This window comes from Podarcis tiliguerta (genome assembly GCF_965153285.1).
Source record: "Podarcis tiliguerta genome assembly, chromosome: 3".
Classification (NCBI taxonomy): Eukaryota; Metazoa; Chordata; class Lepidosauria; order Squamata; family Lacertidae; genus Podarcis; species Podarcis tiliguerta.
In genome coordinates this window covers 2,368,204-2,395,432 of record NC_139536.1, presented here as the reverse complement: position 1 = coordinate 2,395,432, position 27,229 = coordinate 2,368,204, and the positions used below count along the sequence as shown (strand labels likewise).

Here is a 27,229-nt window from a genome sequence, read left to right as displayed (position 1 = left end):
TAGCCGTTCCTCATAAGGCATCGTTTCCTGGCCTTTGACCATTTTGGTTGCCCTCCTCTGGACACGTTCCAGTTTGTCAGTGTCCTTCTTGAACTGTGGTGCCCAGAACTGGACACAGTACTCCAGGTGAGGTCTGACCAGAGCAGAATACAGTGGCACTATTACTTCCCTTGATCTAGATGCTATACTCCTATTGATGCAGCCCAGAATTGCATTGGCTTTTTTAGCTGCCGCGTCACACTGTTGGCTCATGCCAAGTTTGTGGTCAACTAAGACTCCTAGATCCTTTTCACATGTACTGCTCTCAAGCCAGGTGTCACCCATCTTGTATTTGTGCCTCTCATTTTTTTTGCCCAAGTGCAATACTTTACATTTCTCCCTGTTAAAATTCATCTTGTTTGTTTTTGGTTCAATCAAGTAATGTCCACCAAAACACATTCAGTGGTGTAATATGTACCCACATGGGTGAAAAATAGCATGAAAGAATGGGGGGGGGGCTGCCTTGCAAAAAAAAGGGTATATTAGGTACGATTACATAAAAATGCCTGTGTATTGGGAAAAAATTCACCCCAAAATGCTGATGACTTTTTGTTTCCAAGCAGACTGATGTGGAATCATGGAGAACGCAGGGAGTAATTTGTCGGATGCTGACACACTGCCCTCCAGAATGCCTAGGCTACCAAGCAGCTGGATCAGTGGGGCAGGTTGCGTGTGGGGAAAAGGTGGAAGAGATGCAGGGGTTTCCTAATGGGAGGTAAGGTGGGTTCATATAGGACTGCAATGGAGACATGACGGGAAGCTGAGTGTCCGGAGATTCAGGAGGTATAAAACCAAGGGCTTCTTCATGCAGCTTGTAGTGAAACTATGGAACCCCCTTGCCCAGGAGGCAGGGACGACCACCATCTCTGATGGCCTGAAATGCAGACCAGGGGCTGCTGGGCATGAGGGAGATGCTCTGCCTCTGCAGTGAGAGGCCACAATGCTTCTTAATGCCAGTTCCTGGGAATCCCATGTGATCCATGGCCATTGGTAGCCTACAAGGAGGACCTGAGTGAACACCACTCTCCCCACTTGGGATTCTGGGCCAATGATGTTCAGAGGCCTCCTGTCTCCTGCAGGGGAGGGAGATAGTAGACATCTTGGCTGGTAGCCATGAGCAGCCTTCTGCCCCAAGGACCCGTATCTCCTGCCTCATCTTTCTTTTCATCAGGAAAACTGAGGTGGGCTCCCCTTCTTCATCCACCAGATGCGCAAACAGTCCCACAACATTTTATGCCTGCTTTTAATTCAGAAAGAAACTCTGAAGGGCTGTCACAATGAGGCAGGGGCAAGCTTGTTTTCTCCTGCTCATCATGGGGAGAGCCAGGTGGTCTGTAGCCCCGGGGGGGGGGGGGGTTGCACCTACCAGGAGCAGCCATGGCCAGGCAGGCTCCCCCCCTTGGGGTGGGCAGGTGAGGAGGCAGCACAGCACAGCCCTGTGAACCCTCAGTGCCCCATTCCTGCCCAGCAATGATGGAATCTAGAGTTGGGCTAGTGGGAAGGGTTTTGTTCACCCTCAGCACCCAGTCCCTGGTCCCGCCTGCAGAGCGCCCCCCCCCCGGGGGGAAATCAAAATATGCTGTGCCACTGTGAGCAGAGAACAAGACACAAACCAGCAGATTCACTTTCTGAGATGTTCAACAGAGGAAAAGAGCCCTTCAGATGGTGCCTGATTCTCCTTTGCAGGAAGATTTTGAGCAGAGGTTGGATGGGCACCTGTCAGAGATGCTATAGCTGTGATGCCTGCATTGCAGGGGGATGGACTTGATGATCCTTGGTGTCCCTTCTGTAAACCTATGATTCTGTGGTCTTTGGCTGCTCCATGGCACATGCCCTTAAGGGCTAGCAACATCCATCTTGCAAACAACGGTTGGCATCCCACAAGATTTCATCAGTCCTTCAGTCACCTATAAGTACGGGGAACTTTCCTTCCCCAGTCAATTGCTCTTCCACTTGGCTTCTGGTATCTCTAGGATTCCCACCAACCTCCAGCCATGAAGATCTTCTGCCTCCTCTCTGTTGCCGTCCTCTTCTTGATGATGCTGGCTCCAGGTAAGGCCTTCTTCTCACATGCTTCTTCTCTGAGCAGCTTCACAGCTCTCCACTTTATTCGTTTTTAACTTGCCTTTGAGCACCACTTGCAGTGAGTCCCAAAGAGGTGGGATCTTGCCCCTCTGTCCTTCTGGAGAATATCCCAAATGGGGCTTCAGGTGGACCCTGGGAGTAGAGGATGCTGGACTCGATGGGCCCCCTTTGGCCAGATCCACCAGCCAGTCTCTTCTTATTACCTCATTTATAAGATCAGCGAATGCTCTTGCTTTCAAATCTGTAATAATGCGCTTCAGTAAACTCAGCTTTGCGGTGGACAAAGGAATGGGCCAGTTTCCTGGGCAAGGGGGCTTCTCTCTCCCAGTTTGCCAGTGGCCGCCCAGGGAAGCCAGTGACTCTGACGCAGCCTTCCCAACCACCTTGGCTCAGACCCTGTCCTGGAGGTGCAGGGAGGCAGAAGAAGGGACTGCTCCAGCCCTGCATTCTTCCTGCACCAGATTTCCCCAACTTGGTGCCCTCCGGGTGTCCAAGCCAGCAGGGCCATGGTGGAAGAAGTTGTGGAAGGTGTGGAAGGGCAGTCCTGAGAGACAGAGCCTTCACAGTCTTCTTTTTCTTCCTCCAGATTTCACCAGAGCCCAAGGTAATTGCAGGCCGAGATGTCAAAGGCTGAGAGGGATACTGCAATATCGTCAGTGCTTTCCGCCCCGAAACACACTTTTTAGGTGTGGTCGCCAATGGTGTTGCCGTAGAGGTGAGTTAAATCAAATCTTAGTTTTCCTCAAAAATTAATTGTGTTTCATGACTCCAAATGCATGTGACTCATCTCTCTGCCCCCCCCCCACTCCACTTCTCTCTTAATCTTTACATCCACTGTGAGGGGGAACAATATTAGTGTGCAAACTGGGGGGTGACAACCCTTTCCTCTCCCCTTGCTGATCCCATGAAAGCTCTCTGGCCCCTCAGCCACAACTCCCCTTAGCCTCCCTTGGCTGAAAGAACAGCTCTTCATGGCATGAGGGGGTGCGGGCTCAGTCACTGACCCTCCTCAAATAGCAAAGGCAACCTGTGTGAAACATCCCTGTGAAGGTGGTTATTGAATCACAGAATTGCAGAGTTGGAAGGGAAAGAGTTCAATGCACAGCAACACAATGATCTCCTCAAATGTGTCCTCTCCTGGGGTTGCTGTTCACATAAAGAAGAAGAAGGAAAAAGAACCACATTAGAAACAAAGTGTGTATGGCAGCCAAGCCCCACTCAAATTCCCCAAGTGCATACAAGAAATGCCCAGAGGTCTCTCCTACAATCATAGAATAGAAATGTAGCATTGGGAGGGACTGAAGGGGTCATCTAGTCCAACCCTCTGCCAAACAGACCCTCTGTGTGCAATTTGAACTCTGACAACAGTTGGAGTCACTGGTTTGGGTTTTCAGAGCCACCACCAGCACCCGTTTTAATAGTGTTTTCTCTCACAGGATACTAACTCTGCAGATCTCCGGTGCAAGACCTCTGGTGAAAGGAAGACCACCCTGCTCTCCTCTGATGTGCAGCTGCCTCGACTGCACCCCCATCTCTGCTGGGGAAGAAACCGCTTTGCTTGATGCTGCTGAAGGCGATGCTGGGAAGGAGTCAAGAGGGAGGCGTCCTGTCTGCCTGTTTACTCACGAGTAAGCCCCTTTGTGGCCAGCGGGGTCTGACTCCTTAGTAAGTGGGCTCGGGATTGGAGCTTGGATTTGGTTTGCCTGCAAAAATGCTTTAGCTTCTTTTTAATAAATGCAAGCATTGGAAACCTTTGTGTTGGTTCATGTTGTGAAAACGTGTGCTGGGTTGCGGGTATTTTTTGGGGGGTCAGGCTCTCAGACCCTCTCTCTCTCTCTCTCTCTCTCTCTCTCTCTCTCTCTCTCTCTGCCAGTCAGTGGTGCCATCCAGGCTTTGTGGTTCTTTCCCAAACATGGCTTTGCACAAGGGCATTTCTCACATTGTAGGCCCCCACCTCTCCCAGGGGTCTCCCTGCCCCTTTCTCTCTGTCTCCCCTCCAACTGACCTGCTTCCTTGGGCAGCTGCACAGAGAAGGATGTTTCACAAACAGGAATTGAGCAGAGCTGAAAAAGTTAGGGGACATTCGCTGCAACATTTCTCCAATGAAAATAGGGACATTCTATTCAATAGAAGTAGTATTAGGAATAATAATAATAATAATAATAATAATAATAATAATAATAATAATATTCACCCATCTGACTGGGTTTCCCCTGCCACTCTGTGTGGCTCAAATATATACACAAAATCATCATAACACATTAAACATTAAAGAACCTCCCTATACAGGGCTGCCTTCCGATGGCTCAGGGGTCACATAACTCCGGACCCTCCAACATTTCTCTGATGGAAATGGGGAGGCCCTTAGGAAAAGTGGGACATTCTGAGATCAAGTCAGATCAACGTGGACAGCTTCTTTAAATCCAGGACTGTCCCTGGAAGATGGGGACACTTGGAGGGTTGGAGGAGCATGGAGAAAGAAGAAGGGGGTGAGGAAGGAGAAGGGGGGAAGGGAGAGCCTTGTGGGCAGGACCAGCCCAAGACATTTGAGCCTCTGAGGCAAACCACAAAATGCTGCTTTCCAGCCCCCACCCAGCCCCTACCCAGGGAAGCAGGGTTGAGTTGAAATCTACATTAGGATCAAGGGGGAGGATATCAGCAACTCCTCCGAGTCACCAAGATGCATTTCTTCGAGGATGAAACTGATGCCGCTGTGGATCCTGCCACCTGAGGTGGGCTCTGCCCCTTGCCTCATGAGTGGGCTGGCCCACCTGTTGATCTCTGTTGATCTCTGTCCTTCATGGCAGGGAAGGAAGAGACAGGGAGGGTGGGAAGCTGAGCTGAGGGGAAGGAAGGCAATGGGCAGAAGGCAGCATGGACCACACAGCGAGGTTTCGCTGAGGCAAGCCCTGGCTTCTAGGCAAGGCATGCATACCCCCCCCAACATTTCTCCAGTGAAAAGAGGGATGTCCTGTTCCATCATCATCATCATCATCATCATCATCATCATCATCATCATTATATTATTTATACTGGGTTGCTCCAGCATGTTGATCTCTGTCCTGTGTGGCAGGGACGGAAGAGTTCGGATGCATGGAAAGGGATGTCTTTGGCATTGCTGCTCCCCAATCCCACCCTCTGTCCCCCCGATATCACCTTCTGATCTGGGCTCATTCCCAAGTTCACTGTGCTGAATCCGGCAGTTGCTTCACCCAACTCTGCTGCCTGTGGGCACCCGATGGAGCAACGCTTGTCAGTTTACTTGAAGCAAGACCAGGTGAGGAAATGGGACTTAGCCCTGTGACCACAGGTTCCACACCTTGCCTGCTGGGTTTGAACTTCAGGCTCTTGGGAAAGGATGCTGAAGACATCTCCTGGGGCCCATCTCTGTGGAGATTGCAAAAGACCAGCAACTGCCTTCTAAACATCACTGGGCAGGACACAGCTCAGACCAACATCCCACAGCAAGCACTGATCCTTCTCTCCCCTCCCCAAAATAAGATATAAAATATCTCTCTGTTGCCCCCTTCTTCCTGTTCCTGGGAACCAATCTGGGACTAACCTGCAGCTCCCCCTGCCCCACAAGCCAGAAGGGCCACCAGGCAGGAGTAATGGGAGATGCAGTACACAAACATCTGACGGTCCCAGCACTAGCTGCCCCTTGAGTAAAGTGCGGAGGGAACATTGAGGAATGGTCAGCCCCAGAATAGAGCATGAAGGGGAAGGGGCGACATCTCAAGATTCTGGATATGGATTTATGGAGGAGCTTGTGGCCTTTCCTTCAATGGAGCTGAGGTGGGATGGCCATCTGTCAAGGATGTTTAGTTGAGTTTCCTGCATTGAAGGGGCTTGAACTGGATGACCCTCAGGGTCCCTCCTCATTCTACAATTTTATGATTTATCCATGATTGTAGGAGGGTCTAAGATGATGATCTCGGGCTTCAGGTTGGTACATATGGGGAGAGGTGGCATTGGAGGTAAAGAGGTCCTGAGCCAGTTTGAGGATGGTAATCCCAGCTCTTGTCCCCTGCAGAACCCCCCCCCCCATTGCATCCTCAAAATCCTTTCCATAGTACTGGGCAATGTGGGATAATAGACTCCAGCTTTTGGTGGTGCCTAGGGAGAGGAGAGGATGCAGAATTCAGTTGGTGAAGTTGGGGACAACCTGTTGAGTTGGAGAGGGTGGTGAGCAAGCTCAAGAGGAAATGTTTCCATAAGATTCTCAGGACTGATCCTGAGAAGAGCCCTGCAGCTGGATGAGGCCAAAGGAACTTCTAGTTGGGCCCCAAGCAGGTGTGGTGTTGGGAGATTACCTGGCTCTTGGGCATGGACTGCATGAGAAGACCTCCATCAGGGCTGGACTATTTCCCCCCAAAACATGTTGTACCTCAGTCTGCAACTATGCTTGATTTGGAACAGAGCTGTCCTTCCAAGTGTTCTCCTTCCATGAATTCCACAAGGCAGTTCAATCAAGTAATGTGCACCAAAACGCATAAAGTGGTGTAATATGTATCCATATGGGTGAAAATAACATGCAAAAATGGGGGGGGGGGAGGCTTGCTGCCAGGCCCCTGGCCCCATGCTGAATGGCTGCCCAGCCAGTGTTTGGGGGTGCACCTGCCAGGAGCAGCCATGGCCAGGAAGGCTCCCCCCTTGGTGTGGGCAGGCGAGGAGGGAGCACAGCATGACCCATGAGAACACCTCCGTCAGGGCTGGACTATTTATCCAAAAAACATTTTGTACCTCAGCTGCAGGTGAGGAGGGCAGGTGAGGAGGTAGCACAGCACAGCCCTGTGAACCCTCAATGCCCCATGCCTGCCTAGCAGTGATGGGGTCTAGAGTTGGGCTAGCGAGAAGTGTTTTGTTCACCCTCTGCCCCCAGGACCTGGTCCCACCTGCAGAGCACCCCCCCCCCCAAGGGAAATCAAAAGATGCCATGCCACTGTGAGCAGAGAGCAAGACACAAACCAAGAAATTCACTTTCTGAGTTGTTCAACGGTGGAACAGAGCCCTTCAGAAGGTGCCGGATTCTCCTTTCACAAGGTTGGATTTTGAGCAGAGGTTGGGTGGGGACCTGTCAGGGATGCAACAGCTGTGATGGGGTTGGACTTATGAACCTATGATTCTGTGGTCTTTGGCTGGTCCTTGGCACATGCCCCTCAGAGCTTGCCACATCCATCCTGCAAACAACGGTTGGCATCCACAAGATTTCATCAGTCTTCCAGCCACCTATAAGTAGGGCGACCTCTCCTTCTCCTGTCAACTGCTCTTCCACTTGTCTTCTGGTACCTCCAGGATTCCCACCAACCTCCAACCATGAGGATCTTCTGCCTCCTCTCTGTTGCCGTCCTCTTCTTGATGCTGCTGGCTCCAGGTATGGCCTTCTTCTCAGATGCTTCTTCTCCGAGCAGCTCCACAGCTCTCAGCTTTATTCTCAGCCACTTGTTGTGACTCCCAACGAGGTGGGATCTTGCCCATCTGTCTTCCTGGAGAATATCCCAAATGGGGCTTTAGGTGGACCCTGGGAGAAGAGGATGCTGGACTCGATGGGCCCCCTTTGGCCAGATCCACCAGCCAGTCTCTTCTTATTACCTCATTTATGTGATCCATGGAAGCTCTTGCTTTCAAATCTGTAATAATGCGCTTCAACACACTTAGCCTTGCAGTGAACAAAAGAACGGGCCAGTTTCTTGGGCAAGGGGGCTTCTCTCTCCCAGTTTGCCAGTGGCCGCCCAGGGAAGCCAGTGACTCTGACGCAGCCTTCCCTACCACCTTGGCTCAGACCCTGTCCTGGAGGTGCAGGGAGGCAGCAGAAGGGACTGACTCTGCTCCAGCCCTGCATTCTTCCTGCACCAGATTTCCCCAACCTGGTGCCCTCCGGGTGTCCAAGCCAGCAGGGCCATGGTGGAAGAAGTTGTGGAAGGTGTAGAAGGTCAGTCCTGTGAGACAGAGCCTTCAATGTCTTCTTTTTTCCCCTCCAGATTTCACCAGAGGCCAACCTTCTTGCACTCAGAAATGTCGACAGCAGAATGGGATACTGCAAAATCGTGGGTGTCGCCCACCCCGAAGGCAACTTTTTAGGTGTCATCGCTGGGTGTGTTGCCGTTAAGGTGAGTTAAATCAAATCTTAGTTTTCCTAAAAAAAAATTTAGTGGTGTTTCATGACCCCAAATGCATGTGACTCATCTCTCTGTCACCCACCACTCCATTTCTCTCTTAATCTTTACATCCACTGTGAGTTGGAGCAATATTAATGTGCACACTGGGGGGTGACAACCCTTTCCTCTCCCCTTGCCGTCCCCATGAAAGGTCTCCAACCCTCTCAGCCACAACTCCCCTTAGCCTGCCTTGGCTGAAAGAACAGCTCTTCCTGGTGTGAGAGGGTGGGGGCTCAGTCACTGACCCTCCTCAAATAGCAAAGGCAACCTGTGTGAAACATCCCTGTGAAGGTGGTTATTGAATCACAGAATTGCAGAGTTGGAAGGGGAAAACTTACCGTAAATGCACACCAACGTGCATACACAATGATCTCCTCAAATGTGTCCTCTCCTGAGGCTGCTATTCATAAAAAGCAGAAGAAGGAAAAAGAACCTCATTAGAAAAAAAAGTGTGTATGGCAGCCAAGCCCCACTCAAATTCCCCAAAGTGCATACAGGAAATGCCCAGAGATCTCTCCTACTATCATAGAATAGAAATGTAGCATTGGGAGGAACCAAGGCCATCTAGTCCAACCCTCTGCGTGCAATTTGAACTTTGACAACAGCAGCTCTTCTGCCTCCCAGTTGGAGTCACTGGTCTGGGTTTTCAGAACCACCACCAACACCCGTTTTAATAGTGTTTTCTCTCACAGGATACTAACTCTGCAGATCTCCGGCGCAAGACCTCTGGTGAAAGGAAGACCACCCTGCTCTCCTCTGATGTGCAGCTGCCTCGACTGCACCCCCATCTCTGCTGGCGAAGAAACCGCTTTGCTTGATGCTGCTGAAGGCGATGCTGGGAAGGAGTCAAGAGGGAGCCGTCCTGTCTCCCTGTCTACTCAGGAGTAAGCCCCACTGTGGCCAGTGGGGCCTGACTCCTTAGTAAATGGACTCGGGATTGGAGCTTGGATTTGGTTTGCCTGCAAAAATGCTTTAGCTTCTTCTTTTTAATAAATGCAAGCATTGGAAACCTTTGTGTTGGTTCATGGTGTGAAAACGTGTGCTGGGTTGAGGGTATTTTTTGGAGGGTCAGGCTCTCAGACCCTCTCTCTCTCTCTCTCTCTCTCTCTCTCTCTCTCTTTCTCTCTCTGCCAGTCAGTGGTGCCATCCAGGCTTTGTGGTTCTTTTCCAAACATGGCTTTGCACAAGGGCATTTCTCAAATTGTAGGCCCCCACCTCTCCCAGGGGTCTCCCTGCCCCTTTCTCTCTGTCTCCCCTCCAACTGACCCGCTTCCTTGGGCAGCTGCACAGAGAAGGATGTTTCACAAACAGGAATTGAGCAGAGCGTATTATTATTATTATTCAGTGTATTTTTCTAAAATAATGTTTAAGGGTACAGTACTCTCATTTTCCTACTCATATTGAAATACTGCCCCTCAGTGAGGCCAAACTTAGATTTACAAAATGTTCAGGGGTATTCATACCCCTGTGTCCCCCCCAAAAAAATTAATAATAATAATAATAATAATAATAATAATAATAATAATACTTTATTACTTTTCCCCCACCCCGTTCTGGGTGGCCCCCAACAGAATATTAAAAGCACAATAAAAGATCAAACATTAAAAATTCCCTAAACAGGACTGACTTCAGGTGTCTTCTAAAAATCAAATACAGTGGTACCTCGGGTTCAGAGCTTAATTCATTCCGGAGGTCCGTTCTTAACCTGAAACTGTTCTTAACCTGAAGACCACTTTAGCTAATGGGGCCTCCTGCTGCCGCCGCGCCACTGGAGCACGATTTCTGTTCTCATCCTGAAGCAAAGTTCTTAACCCGAGGTACTATTTCTGGGTTAGCGGAGTCTGTAACCTGAAGTGTATGTAACCCGAGGTACCACTGTAATTGTTCATTTCTTTGACATCCGATGGGAGGGTGTTCCACAGGGAAGAGGCCACTACCCAGAAGGCCCTCTGCCTGGTTTTCTGTAACCTTACTTCTCGCAGGGAGGGAACCGCCAGAAGACCTTCGGAGGTGGACCCCGGTGTCCGGGCTGAACAATGGGGATGGTGATGCTCCTTCAAGTATACTGGGCTGGGGCAATTTAGGGCTTTAAAGGTCAGCATCAACACTTTGAATTTTGCTCGGAAACATTCTGACTGGTATTATATCTCAACGGCCACTCCCAGTCACCAGTATAGCTGTCACATTCTGTATTAGTTGTAGTTTCCAGGTCACCTTCAAAGGTAGCCCCACGTAGAGCGCATTGCAGTAGTCCAAGCAGGAGATAACCAGAGCATACACCACTCTGGTGAGACAGTTCATGGGCTGGTAGGGTCTCAGCCTGCATAGCAGATGGAGCTAGTACACAGCTGCCCTTGACACAGAGTTGACCTGCGCCTCCATGGACAGCTGTGAGTCCAAAATGACTCCCAGGCTGTGCACCTGGTCCTTCAGGGGCACATTTGCTCCATCACTCACCACCCCACAGAGCCCATCGCCCAGCCATTCCCGGCACACTTTTATTAGCAGGATGGGCAAGGATCAAGGAGACAGGTGGTCGGTTTCACTCGTTGAAGCAATCTGTCCACGTCCTCAGAGGTAACAGATTGGAATTGATCTCATGCAACTTGACTAGACAGGACTCTAGCAGTCTCCCGCCCCAGTCCTGCTCCCACGGAAAAGTCTACCTCCTTCCTAATCTGAGCGATTTTATCTGCAAAAAAACTTTGCAAAATCATTGCAGGAGATCTCGGGGGCCTTATCAGGCCCTGATGGCACAGGTGGCTCTGTTAAACTGTGGACCACCTGAATGAGTCTCCTACTGCTGTTATCTGCAGATGCAATAGAGGCGGTGAAGAAGGTCCTCTTCGCTGTTGCTATTGCCACTTGGTAGGCCCAATGTTGAGCTCTCACCTGTGTCTGGTCAGATTCAGAATGAGTTTTCTTCCACCAGTGCTCTAGCCATCTCAGCGATTGTTTCATCATCCTCAGCTCTGGGGAAAACCATGGGCTCTCCAGGCTCCATGTGATCGAAGAGGGCCCTATGGAGCCAGACAGCCCTCAATAGCCCTGGTTAACTCCACATTCCAGTGGGATAAGGCCATCAACATGGGATAAAACATTCCCTACCACTCTCTGGAAACCAGTTGGATCTAGTACATGGTGGGGGCAGACCATCCGAATCGGTCCAACCTCCCTGCAGAGGGGAAGGGTCGCATAGAAGTCCAATTGCACCAGGAAGTGATCTGACCATGGCACTTCTTTTGTTTTGCTTTTATTTTGTGTCAGATCACCCACATCCAGAGAGGTGAATAGCAGGTCTAAAAGCATTTCCCTGACTGTGAGTTGACAGTCCCATGGAGGGACAGCCCCATGGAGGCCATGCTTTCCACAAAGTCCCAAGCAGCCCCTTGTAAGGTTGTGTCATCATGGATGTTAAAATCCCCTAGGACAACCAAACTAGGTGTCGCCAGGAGAACATCCGCCACGACCTGAAGCAGCTCAGGCATGGAATCCTTCGTGCAGCGGGGAGGTCGGTACACCAATAAGAATCCTGTACTGCCCCTATTGCCCAACTTCCAGAACATGCACTCAGAAAACTGGGTCTTCCCAATAGGACGCCTGGTGCAAGCTAATGACTTCATAAAAAACACTGCAGGGATAGTCTTCAAGCAACGACTAAACCTACCTTCTCAGTAATGACATGGTCTGGTCTTAGGGTAACTCCTCCTCCTACCTGTGATCACAGAGATCGGGTACCGCAGTGCATTGCCGCCCCCCCCCCCCCGTGGAACGTTCCCCAGCCATTCTGTTGTCTGGGGCCCACACCCAGGCAGCCCTGACACTGCTTCATTTTAATATTGCTGGTTGACACTTGGAAGGACAGCTCTGTTCCAAATCATGTATAGTTGTGGAAAGGATATGCAGCTGAAGTACAAAGGTTTTGGGGGAAATAGTCCAGCCCTGATGTAGGTGCTCTCACGCAGTCTATACCCAAGAGCCAGGTAATCTCCCAACACCACACCTGCTTGGGGGCCCAACTAGAAGGGCCTTTGGCCTCACCCAGCTGCAGGGCTCTTCTCAGGATCAGACCTGAGAATCTTATGGAAACATTTCCGCTTGGGCTTCCTCACCACCCTCTCCAACTCAGCAGGTTGTCCCCAACTTCACCAACTGAGTTCTGCATCCTCTCCTCTCCCTGGGCCCCACCAAGATCTGGAGGCTATTATCCCACATTGCCTAATACCTTGGAATAGATTTTGAGGATGCAATGGGGTGGGGTCTGCAGGGGACAAGAGCTGGGATTCCCATCCACAACTTTCCCCTTTTTAAGTTCGCAACGGTAACGTCTGCACAGGTTCGCTAGAACCTCTATAATAATTACTCTGGTAATTTCCCCTTTGTTCCCTCTTAAAATACAAGACACGACACAGTCTTTATAAAAGTATAAAGGAGTTTACTCACGTTCTGTTCACAGTATGATCCCAGAAGGCAGACAGCTTAAAAAGGTTACATACATTCAGAATCTATCTTATACGAAGATTGTCCTTATCTCCTCTCTTGGCTGTGAGCCAAGAGAATATCCTTAGATGTTTCCTCATTGAAGGAAGATGGCAGAGACAGAGAGAGATGGCTGCCTGCCCTGTGCTTTTATCATTTACCTGCACAGGTGAGGCCACACCCACCTCTGGTCACATGTGGAGGAAGTCCGTCCCCAGGAAGTTTACCTGCTTGCTGGTCAGACATCCCTCCCATGTTCTAACATATACATTCTAGGAATGTTGTCATTGACTGCTCCTGTGTTTACATCCCACACCATGCTCTCCAGATCCATCTTTCCAAGGGAAAAGCAGCCTTGACCTTCTCTTTTCCTGGACACTCTTTGAGCACTGCCCTGCTGTCTATATGTGTGTTTGTGTATTGTGCTGCTTTCATGGTATTTGTGTTGCTTTCTGGATGCTTTGTTTCAACAGTTCTGGCTGACACTGGTTTAAAATTCTGTGCATTGTTGTGAATATATGGGGGGAGCTACAAAAAGTGGGCACCTGGGGAGGGGAAAGGGTTGTTTTGTGGATGCAATGGGGTGGGGTCTGCAGGGGACAAGAGCTGGGATTCCCATCCACAAGTGGAAGTCTGTGGCCTTGGATACAACCCCCTCGGTCCAGCACCAAATGATTCTGATGCCCTTCCATGTGTGGGAATGTTCTGGGGTGCAGGAGAGGATTTATTGTGAGATTATATCCTAATCCAACTTGTGCTAACAAGTTCCCAAAATATCAGCAGAGTTTATAACATTCCCCTTTTTAAGTTCGCAACGGTAACGTCTGCACAGGTTCGCTAGAGCCTCTATAATAATTACTCTGGTAATTTCCCCTTTGTTCCCTCTTAAAATACAAGACACGACACAGTCTTTATAAAAGTATAAAAGAGTTTACTCACGTTCTCTTCACAATATGATCCCAGAAGGCAGACAGCTTAAAAAGGTTACATACATTCAGAATCTATCTTATACGAAGATAGTCCTTATCTCCTCTCTTGGCTGGGAGCCAAGAGAGCATCCTTAGATGTTTCCTCATCGATGGAAGATGACAGAGAGAGAGAGAGATGGCTGCCTGCCCTGTGCTTTTATCATTTACCTGCACAGGTGAGGCCACACCCACCTCTGGTCACATGTGGAGGAAGTCCGTCCCCAGGAAGTTTACCTGCTTGCTGGTCAGACATCCCTCCCATGTTCTAACATATACATTCTAGGAATGTTGTCATTGACTGCTCCTGTGTTTACATCCCACACCATGCTCTCCAGATCCATCTTTCCAAGGGAAAAGCAGCCTTGACCTTCTCTTTTCCTGGACACTCTTTGAGCACTGCCCTGCTGTCTATATGTGTGTTTGTGTATTGTGCTGCTTTCATGGTATTTGTGTTGCTTTCTGGATGCTTTGTTTCAACAGTTCTGGCTGACACTGGTTTAAAATTCTGTGCATTGTTGTGAATATATGGGGGGAGCTACAAAAAGTGGGCACCTGGGGAGGGGAAAGGGTTGTTTTGTGGATGCAATGGGGTGGGGTCTGCAGGGGACAAGAGCTGGGATTCCCATCCACAAGTGGAAGTCTGTGGCCTTGGATACAACCCCCTCGGTCCAGCACCAAATGATTCTGATGCCCTTCCATGTGTGGGAATGTTCTGGGGTGCAGGAGAGGATTTATTGTGAGATTATATCCTAATCCAACTTGTGCTAACAAGTTCCCAAAATATCAGCAGAGTTTATAACATTCCCCTTTTTAAGTTCGCAACGGTAACGTCTGCACAGGTTCGCTAGAGCCTCTATAATAATTACTCTGGTAATTTCCCCTTTGTTCCCTCTTAAAATACAAGACACGACACAGTCTTTATAAAAGTATAAAAGAGTTTACTCACGTTCTCTTCACAATATGATCCCAGAAGGCAGACAGCTTAAAAAGGTTACATACATTCAGAATCTATCTTATACGAAGATAGTCCTTATCTCCTCTCTTGGCTGGGAGCCAAGAGAGCATCCTTAGATGTTTCCTCATCGATGGAAGATGGCAGAGAGAGAGAGAGATGGCTGCCTGCCCTGTGCTTTTATCATTTACCTGCACAGGTGAGGCCACACCCACCTCTGGTCACATGCGGAGGAAGTCCGTCCCCAGGAAGTTTACCTGCTTGCTGGACAGACATCCCTCCCCATGTTCTAACACTCTAGGAATGTTGTCATTGACTGCTCCTGTGTTTACATCCCACACCATGCTCTCCAGATCCATCTTTCCAAGGGAAAAGCAGCCTTCACCTTCTCTTTTCCTGGACACTTTGTGCACTGCCCTGCTGTCTATTTGTGTGTGTGTGTGTGTGTTTGTGTGTTGTGCTGCTTTTATGGTATTTGTGTTGCTTTCTGGAAGCTTTGTTTCAATAGTTCTGACTGATACTGGTTTAAAATTCTGTGCATTGTAGTGTATATATGGGGGGAAGTACAAAAAGTGGGCACCCAAAGTGAAGGCAAGGCTTTTCTATTTAATTTTGGAGAAGGGGAAGAGGTCTGAGTGCCAGTCGTGAGCTGTTGGTCTGGGCTGTGCCTGTAACATTTAGCAGGCAGTTGCTGGTCTTTTGCAATCTCCACAGAGATGGGCCCCATGAGATGTCTTCAGCATCCTTTCCCAAGAGCCTGAAGTTCAAACCCAGCAGCCAAGGTGGGGAACCTGTGGTCACAGGGCTAAGTCCCATTTCCCCACCTGGTCTTGCTTCAAGTTAATGGACAAGCGTTGCTCCATCGGATGCCCACAGGCAGCAAAGCTGGGTGAAGCAACTGCCAGATGCAGAACAGTGAACTTGGGGATGAGCCCAGTGTTCAGTTTCTGTTAATTGATTCTCATGGAAACTTACAGATTCTGGCTTCACACAATTAACTCAAGGCAGTGTCAATTTACTCTTGGCAGAAAGCCAAGGTCTGCTTGACCTAGAAACTACTTACTCTGATTGGTTAACGACCAGCACTCAGGCTCTGTTATCTAGGAATGCTAGCACAGTTTGGTGTGTTAGGTGTGTTAGGAGTAGGAGTGCTGTGTATGGTTAAGAGAGAGAGGATGTGTATGGTTAAGAGAAAGAAAGGATTTATTTTGCTTTGTTTTGTATGCAGAAACTCTGCTGTTTTCTTTTCCTTTTTAATAAATCCTGTAAATAGTTATTCTGAGTCTAGCTGACTAGTCATTTCCACCTCAACTAGCTTCTTTGCTGTGCAGGAAAACTCTGCTACGTTTGGGCTAAAGCCATTAGAGCTATGCCTGACACTTCAAAGTTCCATGAGGTTATGGGCATTGTGCTGCCAGCCTGAGTTGTGGTGGTGTCAGCATCAACGGTGTTGGTTCCAGAAGTTCCAGAAGTTGTTGTTCCTGTTGGTGCAGCAGATGGACACTGGCTGGTTCCTGACTGTTGTGAGCTGGTGACGCAGTGGACACAAGGACAACAGACGCAGCGTGTGAATGCTGGTTGCTGTGGTTCCTGTTTTCTCCCTCAGTGGTCGTGAGTAGCTGGTTCCGGGTTCCAGGGACATCGCTCTCAAGATGGCCTCACAACCAGTTCAGATGGCTTTTGAGCGTCTGAATGACTCCAATTACTTGCTGTGGTCGGAACGCATGCAGGCAGTGCTGCAGAGGGATCGTCTCTGGCAAGTGGTGAGTAAGTTTCCTGCGAAGCCTGATGATGAAGACCTCGATAAAGATCAAAGAGCAAGGGCCACAATTGTCTTGGGGCTGGAAGATTCCCAGTTGCCGTATGTGAGGGGAATCAAGACAGCTAGAGGTGTGTGGCAAGCACTTAAAGAACTCCATGTGCGTGAGACAGCGGTTTCCAAGCTGTTCATTCGCAAGGCATTGTACAAGGCAATGTTACAGCCTGGGGTTACAATGCAGGAACACCTACACAGTTTACAGTTAAAGTTTACTGCGCTACAGGAAAGAGACTGTGTGTTAGACCAGCAGGAGAAGGTGGCTATTATTTTGAGTTCTCTCCCGGAAAGCTGGGATAATTTAGTTTTGTCTCTAGAAGGTTTACAGGAGCGTGATTTATCAGTCAGCTATGTCACTGGGCGTTTGATTGAAGAATGGCAGAAGAGGCAAGAAAGGTCGTTTGCTGCAGAGGCTTCTACAGGCGGGCGGTTTGGAAGGAGTTCTCATGCCGTGCCAGAGGTGACGCAAAAGCAGCGTACCGGTGAGGAGTCAGCGTTTGCTGTTAGGCGTTGTTTCCGATGTGGGTCTTCAGCGCATCTAAAACGACAATGTCCGGAGTTGGTCAAGTCTCAGTGGCCGGTGCAGGAGCAGAGACCAGATCAGCAGCAGCAGCAGCAGCAGCAGCAGCAGCAGCGTAAAAAGAAATTCTTCAAACGAAAACAGTCAGCTCAGCTGGTGACCGCAGAGGTCAAGATTGCTGATGAGAAACAAGCTGTCTGGGTGGTCGATTCGGGAGCGTCTCGGCACATCGTAAATTCAGATGAATTGTTTGTTTCCAAGAACTCAGCACAGCGCAGCCAGGTGGCTCTAGCAGACGGAAGTACTTCCGAAGTGATTTCAGGGGGTGCAGTTTTTGTTCCTTGTCTTCGTGAATGCCTGCAAAATGTGCTTTATGTACCTTCATTAAGGAGCAATCTGATGTCTGTAGATTGTTTGCTAAAAGCTGGATTTAAAGTGTATTTTGAAGGAGACAGTTGCATTATTAAGAAGGCTGGTGAGATTTTAGGCACTGCTAAGTCTGAGGGAGGCTTGTTTTGGCTTAAAGCAGGATCTCAAGTTGCAGCAGTAGTCAGTAAATCTCAGCCTGCAGTGAATAACAAAGCTATACATGACAACTGTGTGCACTTATTGCATAGGAAAATGGGGCATGCTGGCTGGAAAAGTATACTAAAAATGTCTGAATTGGCTGATGGGGGTGATTTAAAGAGTTGTAACAAGTACCTTGATTGTAATGTTTGTAAAAAGGTTAAAACCCACAGAGTCTCTTACCCCAGAAGTGACAGAGTTAGTGAGTCACCGCTACAGCTGGTTCACATGGACGTAATTGGTCCATTTCCTGTAAGCAGGGGTGGATCGCGTTTTTCATTAACAATTGTGGATGACGCCACGCGTTACTCTTGGGTTTTTCCCATGAAGAATAGGGGTGATGTGTTCACTAAGTTTAAAGGCTGGGTGGCATTTGTGGAAAGATTTCTGTCCATTAAACTCAAAAGGATTCAGACGGACAGAGGTGGCGAATTTATGTCAAATGCTTTTAGAGATTGGTTACAGAAGCGTGGCATTGGGCATAGAAAAACGAACGCTTTTTCCCCAGAGGAGAATGGCGTTGCAGAGCGAAAACATAGATCTTTACAAGATATGATGTTTGCCATGCTTGATGATGCTGATTTGCCCATGTCTTATTGGGGGGAGAGCATGCTCACCGCATGTTATCTCCAAAATAGGCTCTTCCATCAAACAATAGGTACAACTCCGTACTTTAAATTGTTTCACAAAAAACCCAAAATTGACCATTTGCATGTGTTTGGATCAAAAGCCTGGGTATTAATTCCAAAACAAATGAGAAAGAAGGGAGATCCTAAGACCAAACAGTTAGTGTTTGTGGGTTACCAGGAGCTGGGAAAAGGTTTCCGCTTTGCTGAAGGGACAAATGGCATTGTGATCTCCAGGAATGCCAGTTTTTGTGAACATAGTGGCTGGGAGAGACTACATGCCAATACTGAGGTTTGGTTTGAACCTTCTCAGGAGCTTCATGACTCTGAAGGTAAACATAGAGAATCAGAGTCTGAGGGGGAGGAAAGTTCAGATAAGAGCTCTCAAGAAAGTGGGATTAGCCAGAGACCAGTCGCTAAGCAACAAAAGAGAGGTCGTAGTTCTGAGGAGGAAAGTGGGTCAGAAGAAAAATTTTCTCCCAGAAGATCTAAAAGACAAAACAAAGGAGTGCCTCCGGTGCGTTTTTCTCCTGATACTGCAAATGTGTTTAGTGTAATTGCAGAGCCCAAGAGTTTTCAGGAGGTGTTAAAGTTACCAAAAGAGGAGGCAGAGCTCTGGAAACAGGCAATGGAAGAAGAGATGTCCTCTCTGAATGAGCACAAGGTCTTTACACCAGTAGCAGCGCCTGAGGGGGCAAAGATTGTAGGCTGCAGGTGGGTGTACAAACTTAAACCTCTGGTGACAGGAAAGTACAAATACAAAGCTCGTTTAGTGGCTCAAGGATACTCTCAGAGGCCTGGAAAAGATTATGACGAGATTTTTTCCCCTACTGCTAAGGCGGAAAGTGTAAGGTTGATTCTAGCGCTTGGAGCAAAGAGAAAACTCCTGTTAAACCATTTTGATATCCAGACTGCATATTTACATGCATCAATATCAGAAGACCTGTATCTAGCCGAACCGCCTGGTTATGAGACAGGTTCCAATAGAGTGTTGAAATTAAACAAAGCTCTATATGGTCTCAAACAGGCTGCAAGATCTTGGAACAAATGTTTCCATGAGGCCTTAGTGTCATTTGGTTTCAAGCAGAGTACAGCTGACAATTGTGTTTATGTACGTGGTACAGGCAGTGATCAAGAGTTTTGTCTGATTTATGTAGATGATGTATTGTATGCTTGCAAAACTGATAAACAAACTAAAAGGTTTGCCAAGCAATTGTCCAGTAAGTTCAAAATGAAAGACTTAGGCCCGGTTAGGACATATCTAGGGTTGGAAGTGTGCTGGGCCCAAGATGGCAGCTGCCTAATTAGTCAGCAGAACAAAGTTAAACAACTACTGACTACACACAGGATGCAGGATTGCAAAGGGGCAGTGGTGCCTATGGATCCAGGTTTCATAAAAACACTTCATATAGATGAGAGTCCTGAATTTGAACATCCTGATGTATATCATTCTGTAATTGGAAGTTTATTGTATCTAGCACAGTGGTCCAGACCTGATATTAGCTATGCAGTAGGCATATTAAGTAGATTGGTCTCAAAACCCACACTAAATGCCTGGAAAGGGGTAAAACAAGTTCTGAGATACCTCAAACAGACAATTGGCTATATGTTACAATTAAATTCTTCAGAGGATGAAATGTTGGTTTGCTATTGTGATAGTGATTGGGGAAATTTGCCAGATAGAAAATCTGTCACAGGACTAGTCATAATGGTCGGTGGAGCTTTAATTAGCTGGCGGTCACGCAAGCAAGACATTGTAAGTGTGTCATCAACGGAATCCGAGTACGCCGCATTGAGTGAATTGTGCAACGAGGTGATTTATTTCAAGCATTTGTTAGCAGATTTAAATGTAAATTGTGGAGAACCAGTACGAGTTTACATTGATAATCAGGCTTGTATAACCTTAAGTAAAACAGAGGGTTTCAAATCACGTTCCAAACATATCTCTGTAAAATACCAAAATGTACGTTGCTGTGTACAAGACAATATAATCATATGTACTTATGTATCAAGTGAAGAAAATGTAGCAGATGTATTAACTAAACCATTGGCAAAGATAAAGAACAAGCAAATGTGCAAGAGTTTAGGTTTGCTGGAAAAATAATCTCCTACATAGGTGTTATTTGATGTTAATTGTCCAGCAGAATCTGTGAGGGGGTGTTCAGTTTCTGTTAATTGATTCTCATGGAAACTTACAGATTCTGGCTTCACACAATTAACTCAAGGCAGTGTCAATTTACTCTTGGCAGAAAGCCAAGGTCTGCTTGACCTAGAAACTACTTACTCTGATTGGTTAACGACCAGCACTCAGGCTCTGTTATCTAGGAATGCTAGCACAGTTTGGTGTGTTAGGTGTGTTAGGAGTAGGAGTGCTGTGTATGGTTAAGAGAGAGAGAGAAAGAAAGGATTTATTTTGCTTTGTTTTGTATGCAGAAACTCTGCTGTTTTCTTTTCCTTTTTAATAAATCCTGTAAATAGTTATTCTGAGTCTAGCTGACTAGTCATTTCCACCTCAACTAGCTTCTTTGCTGTGCAGGAAAACTCTGCTACGTTTGGGCTAAAGCCATTAGAGCTATGCCTGACACTTCAAAGTTCCATGACCCAGATCAGAAGGCGATATTGGGGGACAGTGCATGGAATTGGGGAGCAGCACGGTCAAAGACATTCCTTTCCATTCAAACAGATTCAGGGATGGAGCAGGAGAAAAAGGATGATTTGTGGGATGTTAATGCTGTGACCCCATCCATTTTATGCCCAGGCTCTCTCTATATGTTAAAAACAAACCCATAACTCCTAAAGGCACCAAAGTCTCCGTTCACCTTCAAGGAAACTGAATGCTGGGCAAATACTGAAACTCCTGGGTTTTCTCAATGCTGAGCAATTTGGGTGCTTTGTAACAATATTTTCAAGGAATCCTAAAATGTGTTATTTGCCCCTTTTCTCCAGCTCCATCTCTTAGCCCTGTGACTGCAGGTTCCCCACCTTGACTGCTGGGTTTGCCCTTACTGTGGAGATTGCAAAAGAGAAGCCAGAAACATCCTTCTCTCTGCAGCTGCCCAAGGAAGGGGGACAGTTGGAGGGGAGACACAGAGAAAGGGGCAGGGAGACCCCCGGGGGAGGTGGGGGCCTACAATGTGAGAAATGCCCTTGTGCAAAGGCATGTTTGGGAAAGAACCACAAAGCCTGGATGGCACCACTGACTGGCAGAGAGAGAGAGAGAGTCTGAGAGCCTGACTAAAAGAAATACCCTCAACCCAGCACACGTTTTCACGCCATGAACCAACACAAAGGTTTCCAATGCTTGCATTTATTAAAAAGAAGAAGCTAAAGCATTTTTGCAGGCAAACCAAATCCAAGCTCCAATCCCGAGCCCACTTACTAAGGGGTCAGGCCCCACTGGCCACAAAGGGGCTTGCTCGTGAGTAGACAGGCAGACAGGACGGCTCCCTCTTGACTCCTTCCCAGCATCGCCTTCAGCAGCATCAAGCAAAGCGGTTTCTTCCCCAGCAGAGATGGGGGTGCAGTCGAGGCAGCTGCACATCAGAGGAGAGCAGGGTGGTCTTCCTTTCACCAGAGGTCTTGCGCCGGAGATCTGCAGAATTATCTGATTGTGAGATGAAACATGGTGAAAATGGATGTTGGTGGTGGTACTGAAAACCCAGACCAGTGACTCCAACTGGGAGGCAGAAGAGCTGCTGTTGTCAGAGTTCAAACTGCACACAGAGGGTCTGTTTTGCAGAGGGTTGGACTAGATGACCTCTTCAGTCTCTCCCAATGCTACATTTCTATTCTATGATAGTAGGAGAGACCTCTGGCCATTTCTTGTATGCACTTGGGGGGAGTTGAGGAGGGCTTGGCTGCCATACACACTTTTTTTCTAATGTGGTTCTTTTTCCTTCTTCTTTATGTGAACAGCAACCCACATTCGAGCAGATCATTGTGTTGCTGCATGTTGGTGTGCATTTAACCCATAAACAGCCTCGGTCCAGTATATTTGAAGGAGCGTCTCCAACCCCATCGTTCTTCTCCGACACTGAGGTCTAGTGCTGACGGCCTTCTGGTGGTTCCCTCACTGAGAGAAGGCAAGTTACAGGGAACCAGGCAGAGGGCCTTCTCGGTGGTGGCACCCGCCCTGTGGAACGCCCTCCCACCAGATGTCAAAGAGAACAACAACTACTAGAACTACTTGAAGACATCTGAAGGCAGCCCTGTTTAGGGAAGCTTTTAATGTTTGATGTATTACAGGATTTTAATATTTTTTGGGAAGCCGCCCAGAGTGGCTGGGGAAACCCAGCCAGATGGGCGGGGTATAAAAAATAAAATTATTACTATTATTATTATTTCCCTTCCAACTCTACAATTTTGTGATTCAATAACCACCTTCACAGGGATGTTTCACACAGGTTGCCTTTGCTATTTGAGGAGGGTCAGTGACTGAGCCCCCACCCTCTCACACTAGGAAGAGCTGTTCTTTCAGCCAAGGGAGGCTAAGGGGAGTTTTGGCTGAGGCGTCAGTGAGCTTTCATGGGGGCAGTAAGGGGAGAGGAAAGGGTTGTCACCCCCCAGTGTGCACATTAATATTGTTCCCCCTCACAGTGAATGTAAAGATTAAGAGAGAAATGGAGTGGGGGGGGGGGAACAGAGAGGTGAGTCACATGCATTTGGAGTCATGAAACACAACTGACTACATTTTTGAGGAAAACTAAGATTTGATTTAACTCACCTTAAAGGCAACACGCCCAGAGACCACACCGAAAGCGTGGCCTTCGGGGTGGCCGGCACCTGACAATTTGCATTATCCCATTCTGCTGTCCACATCTCTGAAAGCAAATAAGTTGGCCTCTGGTGAAATCTGGAGGAGGAAAAAGAAGACTGTGAAGGCTCTGTCTCTCAGGACTGACCTCCTACACCTTCCACAACTTCTTCCACAACAGCCCCTCTGGCTTGGACACCCGGAGGGCACCAGGTTGGGGAAATCTGGTGCAGGAAGAATGCAGGGCTGGAGCACAGAGTCAGTCCCTTCTGCTGCCTCCCTGCACCTCCAGGACAGGGTCTGAGCCAAGGTGGTTGGGAAGGCTGCGTCAGAGTCACTGGCTTCCCTGGGCGGCCACTGGCAAACTGGGAGAGAGAAGCCCCCTTGCCCAGGAAACTGGCCCGTTCTTTTATCCACCGCAGAGCTGAGTTTACTGAAGTGCATTATTGCAGATTTGAAAGCAAGAGGTTCCGTGGATCATATAAATGAGGTAATGAGAAGAGAATGGCTGGTGGATCTGGCCAAAGGGGGCCTATCGAGTCCAGCATCCTCTACTCGCAGGGTCCATCTGAAGTCCCATTTAGGATCTTCTCCAGGAGGACAGAGGGGCAAGATCCCACCTCTTTGGGAGTCAGAGCAAGTGATGTTCAGAGGCAGGTTTAAATTGAATACAGTGGAGTGCTGTGAAGCTGCTCAGACAATAAGCATCTGAGAAGAACGCCTTACCTGGAGCCAGCAGCATCAAGAAGAGGACAGCCATAGAGAGGAGACAAAAGATCTTCATGGCTGGAGGTTGGTGGGAATCATGGAGGTACCAGAAGCCAAGTGGAAGTGCAATTGACTGGGGAAGGAAAGCTCCCCCTACTTATAGGTGGATGGAGGACTGATGAAAACTTGTGGGATGCCAACCGTTGTTTGCAGGATGGATGTGGCAAGCCCTGAAGGGCATGTGCCAAGGAGCAGCCAAAGACCACAGAATCATAGGTTCACAGAAGGGACACCAAGGATCATCAAGTCCAATCCATGCAATGCTGGCATCACAGCTATAGCATCTCTGACAGGTGCCCATCCAACCTCCGGCAAAGGAGAATCCGGCACCTTCTGAAGGGCTCCCTTCCACTGTTGAACAACTCAGAAAGTGAATCTGCTGGTTTGTGTCATGCTCTCTGCTCACAGTGGCACGGCATCTTTTGATTTCCCTTGGGGGGGGGGTGCTCTGCAGGTGGGACCAGGGCCTGGGGGCAGAGGGTGAACAAAACACTTCCCTCTAGCCCAACTCTAGACCCCATCACTGCTAGGCAGGCATGGGGCACTGAGGGTTCACAGGGCCATGCTGTGCTGCCTCCTCACCTGCCCACACCAAGGGGGGAGCCTGCCTGGCCATGGCTGTTCCTGGCAGGTGCACCCCCAAACACTGGCTGGGCAGCCATTCAGCATGGGGCCAGGGTCCTGGCAGCAAGCCTCCCCCCTTTTTTTGCATGTTATTTTCACCCATATGGATACATATTACACCACTTAATGCGTTTTGGTGCACATTACTTGATTGAACTGCCTTGTGGAATTCATGGAAGGAGAACACTTGGAAGGACCGCTCTGTTCCAAATCATGCATAGTTGCAGAAAGTACATGCAGCTGAGATACAAAATGTTTTTGGGGGAAATAGTCCAGCCCTGATGGAGGTGTTCTCATGCAGTCCATGCCCAAGAGCCAGGTAATCTCCCAACACCACACCTGCTTGGGGGCCCAGGTGTAAGTTCCTTTGGCCTCTCCCAGCTGCAGGGCTCTTCTCAGGATCAGTCCTGAGAATCTTATGGAAACATTTCTGCTTGGGCTCGCTCACCACCCTCTCCAACTCAACAGGTTGTCCCCAACTTCTCCCTGGGCACCACCCAAAGCTGATCTGGAGGGTATTATCCCACATTGCCCAATACCTTTCCCAAGAGCCTGAAGTTCAAACCCAGCAGCCAAGATGTGGAACCTGTGGTCACAGGGCTAAGTCTCATTTCCCCACTTGGTCTTGCTTCAAGTTAACGGACAAGCGTTGCTCCATTGGATGCCCACAGGCAGCAAAGTTGGGTGAAGCAACTGCCGGATTCAGCACAGTGAACTTGGGAATGAGCCCAGATCAGAAGGTGATATCGGGGGGACACAGGGTGGGAGTGGGGAGCAGCAATGCCACAGAGATCCCTTTCCATGCAAACAGATTCCGGGATGGAGAAAAGGGGCAAAAAGCACATTTCAGGTTCCTTGAAAATATTGTTATGCAGCAGCCAAATCTCTGAGTTGGGGAAAATCCACGCGTTTCTGTGCTTGCCCAGAATTTGGTTTCCTTGGAATGAAGGTCAGCGGAGGATGTGCTGTCGTTTGGATATCTGGTGTTATCTACACATATAGACACCCTGAGCATAAAATGCAGGGCTTCAAAGCATTAACACCCCTCAAAAAATATCCTCCTTCTCAGTCAGAGCTATGGATTTGGTAGACAGCAAGCCCATCTCTGCGCCTCTAGCTTCCAACCTGCTTCCTGCAAAACTCTCAGACTGGCTCAGAACCTCTTTACCTCCAATTCCACCTCTCCCCATATGTACAGACCTGGATCCTGAGATCATCATCTTAGGCTCTCCTACAATCATGGATAAATCATAAAATTGCAGGGTGGGGAGGGACCCTGAGGGTCATCCAGTTCAAGCCCCTTCAATGCTGGAAACTCAACTAAAGAAACCGTGACAGATGGCCATCCCACACCAGCTGCAGTGAAGGAAAGGCCACAAGCTCCTCCATAAATCCATATCCAGAATCTTGAGATGTCTCCCCTTCCGCTTTCTGCTCTATTTTGGAGGCTGACCATTCCTTGCTGTTCCCTCTGCACTGTACTCAAGGGGCAGCTAGTGTTGGGACTCTCAGATATTTGTCTACTGCATCTCCCATTACTCCTGGCTGGTGGCCCTTCTGGCTTGCAGGGGAGGGGGGTATTTAGCAGGCAGTTGGGGAATGTCTTTGGTGTTGCTGCTCCCCACTCCCACCCACTGTCCCCCAATATCGCCTTCTGATCTGGGCTCATTCCCAAGTTCACTGTGCTGAATCTGGCAGTTGCTTCACCCTGTAGCACAGCACGGCCCTGCGAACCCTCAGTGCCCCATGCCTGCCTAGCAGTGATGGGGTCTAGAGTTGGGCTAGTGGGAAGTGTTTTGTTCACCCCCTGCACCCAGTCCTATGTCCCGCCTGCAGAGCACACCCACCCACACCCCGGGGACATCAAAAGATGCCATGCCACTGTGAGCAGAGAGCAAGACACAAACCAACAGATTCACTTTCTGAGTTGTTCAACGGTGGGACGGAGCCCTTCAGAAGGTGCCTGATTCTCCTTTGCAGGGAGATTTTCAGCAGAGGTTGAATGGGCACCTGTCAGGGATGCTAAAGCTTTGATGTCTGCACTGCAGGGGTTGGACTATGTGATTCTTGGTGTCCCTTCTGTGAACCTATCATACTATGGTCTTTCGCTGGTCCTTGGCACATTTCCCTCAGAGCTTGCCACATCCATCCTGCAAACAACGGTTGGCATCCCACAAGATTTCATCAGTCCTCCAGCCACCTATATTTACGGGGACCTCTCCTTCCCCTGGCAATTGCTCTTCCACTTGGCTTCTGGTACCTCCAGGATTCCCACCAACCAGCAGCCATGAAGATCTTCTGCCTGCTCTCTGTGGCCGTTCTCCTCTTGATGCTGCTGGCTCCAGGTATGGCCTTCTTCTCAGATGCTTCTTCTCTGAGCTCCAGAACTCTCAGCTTTATTCACTTGCCTCTGAGCACCACTTGATCTGACTCCCAAAGAGGGGGGATCTTGTCCCTCTGTCCTCCTGGAGAATATTCCAAATGGGCTTCAGGTGGACCCAGGGAGAAGAGGGTGCTGGCCTAGATGGGCCCCCTTTGGCCAGATGCACCAGCCAGTCTCTTCTTATTACCTCATTTATGTGATCCATGGAAGCTCTTGCTTTCAAATCTGTAATAATGCGCTTCAGTAAACTCAGCTTTGTGATGGGTAAAAGAACGGGCCAGTTTCCTGGGCAAGGGGGCTTCTCTCTCCCAGTTGGCCAGTGGCCGCCCAGGGAAGCCAGTGACTCTGACGCAGCCTTCCCAACCACCTTGGCTCAGACCCTGTCCTGGAGGTGCAGGGAGGCAGCAGAAGGGACTGACTCTCTGCTCCAGCCCTGCATTCTTCCTGCACTAGCTTTCCCCAACCTGGTGCCCTCCGGGTGTCCAAGCCAG

General features: G+C 48.8%; 3 long non-coding RNA genes across 3 annotated transcripts in view; 2 read left to right on the top strand and 1 right to left on the bottom strand.

The window, feature by feature from the left end:
• Nucleotides 1-23,765, bottom strand: part of LOC310674019 — a 69,313-nt gene extending 45,548 nt beyond the window's left edge. The window contains exon 1 of the long non-coding RNA XR_014509321.1: nt 23,690-23,765. This is a non-coding gene — a long non-coding RNA (uncharacterized lncRNA). The remainder of the gene's footprint in view (nt 1-23,689) is intronic.
• On the top strand, nt 1,998-3,760 carry LOC310673991. The gene is made up of 3 exons (XR_014509287.1): nt 1,998-2,091; nt 2,711-2,839; nt 3,561-3,760. It is a non-coding gene; the product is annotated as an uncharacterized lncRNA (long non-coding RNA).
• Nucleotides 8,183-9,291, top strand: LOC310673792. The gene is made up of 2 exons (XR_014509240.1): nt 8,183-8,234; nt 8,975-9,291. It is a non-coding gene; the product is annotated as an uncharacterized lncRNA (long non-coding RNA).
• Nucleotides 23,766-27,229: the final 3,464 nt, after the last annotated feature.